Source organism: Gossypium hirsutum, unplaced genomic scaffold, assembly GCF_007990345.1.
Source record: "Gossypium hirsutum isolate 1008001.06 unplaced genomic scaffold, Gossypium_hirsutum_v2.1 scaffold_427, whole genome shotgun sequence".
Lineage (NCBI taxonomy): Eukaryota > Viridiplantae > Streptophyta > Magnoliopsida > Malvales > Malvaceae > Gossypium > Gossypium hirsutum.
The window spans coordinates 12916-20577 of NW_024403020.1; the positions used below are offsets into that span (position 1 = coordinate 12916).

Below are 7662 nucleotides of genomic sequence, written 5' to 3' on the forward strand. Positions count from 1 at the left end.
TGTTATAGTTTTATGGAAATAAATAAATATTATGGGAATGATGATTTGTGTTACATTTGCGAATCTGGTTGGAAGGACTATTTTAAGATTTTATCAAAATTTTTAAGATTTAGAAATATCATTAAAATTTTCAAATATCATTAAGGTTTACTAAAATATCTAATAATTTACCAAAACTTCTGCACTTTTTACCAAAACTTTTAAGAATTTACTAATATTTCTAAGCATTTATCAAAAAATCTAACGATTTACTAAAATATCTAAATTTTTATTAAAATTTTTAAGGCTTTACAAATATTAAAGATTTACCAATATTTATAAAGATTTCCATTATTTCTAACTATTTACCAAAATTCCTTTAAATTTAACAAATTTTCTAAGCTTTTACCAAAATTTCTAAAGATATCCCATACTTGATCGATCAATTTTTAACAATTTACCAATATTTATAAGGATATACGAAAATATTTAATACTTTATTAATATTTCTAATGATTTATCAAAATTTATATGAATTTACCAAAATATCTAATAATTATTTACCGATATGTAAGACTTTACTAATATTCTTAACGATTTACCAATATTTATATAGATTTACTAAAATTTTTAACAATTTACTAAAATTTTAAGAATTAAGCAAAATTCCTAAAAAAAAAAACCTTAAAAATCTTATTTTAACCAATAACCCACAAGCATTTCCTAAGCTTTTCTAGTGAATCCCATAATAGAAGCACCATTTGAAAAGATAGATAAACATTGAATGATCGAATACAAATGTTTTAAACAAAATAAAAAATTCATATTATATAGTCCACCGGTATAAATCATTTTCATTTTCACTTTTGGCAGGAAATAAATACTTTTTATACATTTTATTTATGTATTTAAAATTACAGAGACACAAAAATTTACAATTAGAATTAATCATTACATCAACATATATAATTGAATTATCAAACTATCAAATTAAAATTCACTTCCATATAAATACTATATTCACACATATTAAGATTTCAACCTCACAAAGCCTAATCTTTATTATCTCCTCAACAATACATTTTATTTATTGATACAAATAAGAATCTATGAAAATATCAACCAAACTTTTATCCCACACTTAATGCTTAAGAAATCAATGTGGAAAACAGACATACATACATATATGATTAGACACTTAATCATTCATGAATTTGTGAATATGAAGGAGATATGCTTTTTACTATTTTAGAATTCAAGGAGGGGATTATACTCAAGATGTCATTTTGCAGTTGCATTGGCCTAAAAGTTCCATGAAAACCATATGGAACTCTAAATGGCAAGCTGATTCTGGCTACAGGTTTACTGGTAAAGCTCTTTGCTTCAATTATAAGAACCTGTTTGCAATAAAAGAGGAAAAATGAATATATTTAGCCTCTTAAAATCAAGGGTTAATTGTATCAGATGTCACTGGCTTATGGATCGAATTCTAAATTGGTCCATACTTGGAAACATTTCAATTGATTTCTCAAACTAAAGTATTGTTCCATTCAAGTCCTTTTGCTGGTTTAACTGTTTGCTTCGACTTTAAATGCTAACTTGAATCTAACACGATTCCTTTTTAAACACTTATGGGTTAGTACATATTTTTAAACACCTTAGGTCCAATTTGGCATTTAACGCCAAAGCCGACGTCTAACTGATACGAGAACCTAATCCGAATGGTACTTTAATTTGAGGATTTAATTGAAATATTTTAAAGTTTAGGGATTAATTAAAATTTGGTAGAATTATCGTTAGAATCAACTTACTTGAGATATATTAGTATCTTCATTGTGAACAATGTGACGACCCAACCATCATCTTCTTCAACACCACCTTGTTTAGGGACAAAGGCAGCTCCGGTGCCGAATGTGTTCTTCTCAAACATATGATATTCTACCTTTATCAACCCTTCTACTTCATTTTCTTTCTGGGGTCAAATACATACAAGTTAGAATATATATACATACATATTAATCAAGCAACTGATAAATGATGAAAGAAAAAATAAAAGAATTTTAGAGGGACCTAATTTAAATACCAAGGAAAAACCAGGATTCTGCTCTCCAAAATATAACTTTGCAAGACCTCCATATTTTGCCATGCCTGAAATTGTTATAAGTATATAAAGTTAATTATTAGTATGGGTTAATTACATCATACATTCTCAAATTATTGCTTAAGTTTTAAATCGGACCCAAAACTTCAATATATTTTTAATTGAGTCCTAAAAATATTACCAGTGTATCAACAAGTTTTTCTATCAACATAATTGTTAGATCCAACATTAAATGCCAGCTCGAATTGGAGTACGTACCTGATGCAGAACTTGCAATAGAGTCACGTACTTGGCAATACCCATAATTATTTTGAACTCCTACGAAACCTTCATTAATAAATGGAAAATCCATGGAATATTCAGTCCCTGTTAGATTTCTCTCCTTTACATCACCGGTTTGCTTGTTCATTCGCCACTCATAAGGACGAGGAAACACTAACTGATCTTCTGATACAGCATCCATGCTTCCTTCAATAGGTTTTATAGGCCTCAATTTTCTCGAGAACCAATCAAATTTGTTCTGTCCCTTATCAGGCCCTGGTATTATTGAATCAAGGGCTCTACATCCCCACATCACAACCTGAAGGAAGTCAATGTAAGATTGTTTTATCAGTTAGGGATGGTAAAAATCAAATTGTTTCATGGATTAATGAACCCAATCCAAATATCAAGTTTCTTAAAAAAAAAAAAGTAAAATCACCTTGTGAAATAGAGCAATTGTAGCACATGCTTGCTCTGACTTCATTTGTTTGCTTATGAAGTTAAAAAGTTTTAAATATATCAAATAATTATCCATATGTTAGATATATATTATATTATACATATGTTAAAGAATTATATATACCGAAATTACATTTATGAATAAATTATAAATATATAACTAGATAAAAAATTAAATTTAAAAATCATTAGTCAAAAGTAAAGTGAAATGGTGCGATATAATCTGAAGTAATTATATATTTACCCATGACCACAGATATTTTCAACATCGATTCAAATGTGGGGCAGTGATGAATGAGGCAACCCTTATTCATTGCCCCGTCACATTATCATCCCTAAGGCTTTACTCAGTATTGTGGAAAGAAAATTAGAAAGATAGAAAATTGAAGGGGTGAAAAATTAGAATTATGAAAAATATAATTTTTTTATAGGTATATTTAGTAGAAAAAACGAAAACATTCTAAAAATACATAATTTTTTTAAAAAAATAAAGTACATAATTTTAAACTAATTTATATATATCTTTCATTTCCTCTCATCTCATCATTTCAATTTGAAATGATTGATTTTTATATATTAGGTTATTTCTATTTTCTTTTCTCTCACCCTTTTTTTTCCCAAGCACACTTAAATATTATTTTCTTTCTATTTTTCCACTACTTCTTTCCATTTTTCACTTTTTTACCGAACCAAACACTCCCTAAGTGCAGTAAAATTTTAAAGTTTATTATGAATCCAACCATAGTTTTTACCTCATCACCATCTTCAAAACAATTGAAAAGGTGAAATGTGCAATTGGGTTTCACTTTAAACCACTGGATTGAATCTGCCGATCCATAGCGAGGCATGATGCCGATCCTTGCATATCCTTCTTTTTCGTATTTCATTAATCTAATATGTCAAGATTAACAATTGTTTAAAATAACAATTTTAAGTAAAAAAAAAAGTATAAAAAGAAGAAAAGAATTAGACTCACGAGCTACCACGAACAAGTCTGTTCAAGTCTATCAATAGAGGGTGATCCATAAATACATTGTACCTTGCAAAAGGAAAATTCACGTCAAATTTTAACTTGTATTCCACATGAAATTTGAAACTGTCATCACAAATAGTTTATTAAATATGAGAATGTGTTTCACATAATTATATTTTATTTTATAAATTTATTAGAAGATTAATTGTACCAGATATTACTCATATTTTAAATTAGTTTTAAATTTTAAATTATTCAAATTAAGTTCTTAAAGTGATATTATTATTTTAATCAAATCTTTTTATTAGCCTAATTGTCAAAGATATTAAATGTTGATTCCAATTTGACATGGAATACATTTAAAACAAGTGGATCAAATTATAAACGTGTGTGTATTTTCTCATGAACAATTTGAGTCTAACATCTTAACCAAAATAGATAATTACATTAAAATTAGAAAGGTCACATATTATATCTAAGTTGTCTGTGTGATAACTACATGTATGTTTAGAATTAGATTATTGTGTTTTAAATATGCTTTATGGCATACACAAATTAACATTTAATGGTCAAGCTGGCAATTGGAAAAACACCTAATTAATACAATCTTAAATAATTAATTATAAAAGAAAAGAAGAAAGGAAAAGAAAAATATCTTTTTCTATTTTGTTGATCTAAAATTATTAGTGTAAAAGATGACTGTAATGAATCATTTTCTTTTATTCTCACCAATAAAAATGGCTAAAACTATTTTTTTTTTCATTTTCTTTACCAAGTTTAAAAATCTAAATAAGATAATATAGAACTTCCAATATTTCTTATCCAAGACGGTGTTTAAGAAAATGGAATGGGGGTAAGAAAGATTGAAAGCAGGTTTACCTCTGTGTAACTCCAATTTCATGGCATAGGCTACACCTATTTAATTTCAGATCCGCTCTATGAAGTAATTTATTTCCATCAGCTGTACACAAAATGAATGGATTTATGTTAAATAAATTTTTTTGTTCTATAATTATGTAGGAGATATAATTCCTTAGATGTCTCTGTACATAAAATAAAAGAAGAAAGTAAAGCATCGGAAATAAATTATATTAAATTATCTTAAAAAATATAGTTTTTAAGCATTAATAAAATAGTGGCTCATCATTAAATTTTAAAAATAACAAAATATTATTATACACTCATCTCTATCTAATATCTTCTCCAATTTAATTTTACTTTAATAAATTACATAAAATAATTAATTTTTTATTTATAAAGATTTTTTTTCATTTACAAATTTTAACCATTTTATTTTTTTTCATAAGTTATTATTTTTTATTTTTTTCAACCAATTCAAAAAAAATTAATAATTTTTGTATAATTCCTTCTATATCATTGACCCATAATTTGGTAATTAGTTTATTCAAAACCCCAAACTTTGAACCTTAAACTCTCTGAACTCTGAATCTCGAGATTCAAGATTAGGATTTAGATTTGAGGTTCAATGTTCAATAGTTCAGGTTACGGGTCAAAGGTTTGGGGTAATGAATTTAAGATTCAATGGTTTGAGGTTACGAGTTTAGATTTAAAAATTCATGATTTGGGTTCAGGGTTCGATGTTCAATTGTTTATGTTACAGTTCAAAGATTTGGGGTTATGAGTTCAAGATTTAATAGTTTGGGGTTACGAGTTTAGATTTAAGGTTTGAGATTTTAAGTTTTTGGATTTAGGGTTTTGAATTCTAAATTTAAGGTTTTAGAGTAAAAAAATACCAAAATTATGTGTCAAATACATGAAAAAAATTGTTGAAATTAGAAAGAGACATAAATAATTTGATGGAAGAGTCCAGTGGCAAAATTTATGGTTTTTAGAATCATCCTAACTAAATTATTTCCAATGAATAAAGTGTATTTGACATGTTTAAATACAAAATACTTGTTTAAAAGACAAAAAAAATACCAGAAATTATTCCCAGTTCAGCAAAAGGCTTAGTTGCATCAATCCCCAGAATAACAAGCTCCCCAGTGCCTGGAGCTTTCTGTGTTACATAAGACATGAGACGTACCAAACATTATATATTGTACAGCAACGTGAATAAATTCAGAAGAGTGAAAGCAACCTTGGGATGAGAAGAAAATGGCCTGTTCCAACCTCCATTAACATCCCAATCATTCAAAGTTTCAAGCGTAAGGATGTTAATCTCCTGAGGTTTGTGATTTTCTGCTATTGAGTACATCTTCCCACCATGCTCAAATACGTTGGTGTTGCTTATTTCTTTGTTTACTTTACCATATCTCAACTGACCCAAATGTAAACACATCAATCAGAAATTAGAAATAGTGTTGTAAAGTGGGGTTGTTTGAATATAGGGCTAATTGATAACTAGAAAAGAACAAAAAGCAAGGATTAAGGCAAAGCACACACACACACCATGTTAAGCAAATACGCAGACAAAATAGCTGGAGAATCCCCTTCTAAGGCAGGTAGAAACAAGGGTTTGTTCCGCTGTTTTTCCAGCTTCAATGTCTCTGTTTCCACGTATCTGTTTTTATAAAGGACGGTCCAGTCTCCCTCAACGCCTTTGCAAAAATACAAAGCATGAAGCATCCCTTCCCCTTCGATCCAAGTGTAACTTGACCTCCCAAACATCGAACTCGTTGATGTTAATGCTCCAAATATGGGGTTTGGCCCTGCATTTTTATTACAATAACCAATAACGTTTAACAAAATAATATGAAAAACTTATAGACAACATCCAAACATTTAGCAAAAACAGTATTCTACCAGTTCAGAATACAGCCAAAATAAACTTGAGTTTTTCTAAAACTTGATATTTAAAAGATTAAAATTATTGAATTTAGGATAAGATGAGACCAACTTAGGCATTGGTGAATGTTTTTAGTTGGTGTCTTGTAGGAAGTCTCCTAGGGAGATAAAATGCCATATAAAACACACAGGTGGTTCTCTAAAATTTCCTTTCGACCTAATCGATGCCGGGGTTTGTTGTAATTAATGGATGGAAATGGTAAAGGAACATCCTAGTATTTTAATGGTAAAGATTGATTATGTCAATGACAAACCGTTTCTGATGTAGACACCCTCAGCAAAATCACGAGGTATTTCCCCTTGGATGTTGGTGACTTGAACGGCTTCTTTCATCTCATTTACCGGCCCAAAATTACTCTGTGAACAACCCATTATTACAAACTGAATTTCAAAACCCCGAATGACCCGAAATTTTATACCTGAGACGGGAGCAATGGCTGATCAGCAAACTCAAACACAAAATCAACAGCTGCATCCACTAGTTTGAGACAAGTGTTGTTCAGAGTTTGTGGAGCCACATCTATTCGCAAGGGAAACCGCTCTATTTGTTTTAAAAATGGCTGCCTCCAAACACCCATTGAATCAAATCAAACAATATTCTAGGGAATTAAGAAAATGAAGAATCTGGGTTTTGTTACTAGTAGGAGAAAACTGACCTTAAATGCAGAGGAAAGTGTTGACTTTAAATGATCAAAGTTGGCTGATGAAGATACGGAAGGCTTTTGAGCTGAGCAATGAATATGAATTGGCAAGCCAGAAGATGCCATTTCTTTGCTTAACCTTAAAATTTTTAAGTTTCTGCAACCATTAATATATATATATATATAAAATCACACTCAGGGCTGATCCAAAGGGGAGACACAACGTTGGCCCTTTAATTAAAATGGAGAAACTGTATTTTCATCTTGAAAGTAAATAATTTAATTTAGACTGTTCAAATGAAAATGAAAATTTTATTTTCGCATGTGCATCTTATTGGTAAATTGAGAGAAGAGAATATATGGTATGAAATTGTGCTACCACCTTATTTCTATTCATTTTCAATGGGAGGATGATAAATTAGATTTTAACTTGCGATTCA

The 7662-nt window shown here is 29.1% G+C and overlaps 1 pseudogene; it reads right to left on the reverse strand.

The window, feature by feature from the left end:
- Positions 1-966: 966 nt before the first annotated feature.
- On the reverse strand, positions 967-7425 carry LOC107897108 (carotenoid 9,10(9',10')-cleavage dioxygenase 1-like; annotated as a pseudogene).
- Positions 7426-7662: the final 237 nt, after the last annotated feature.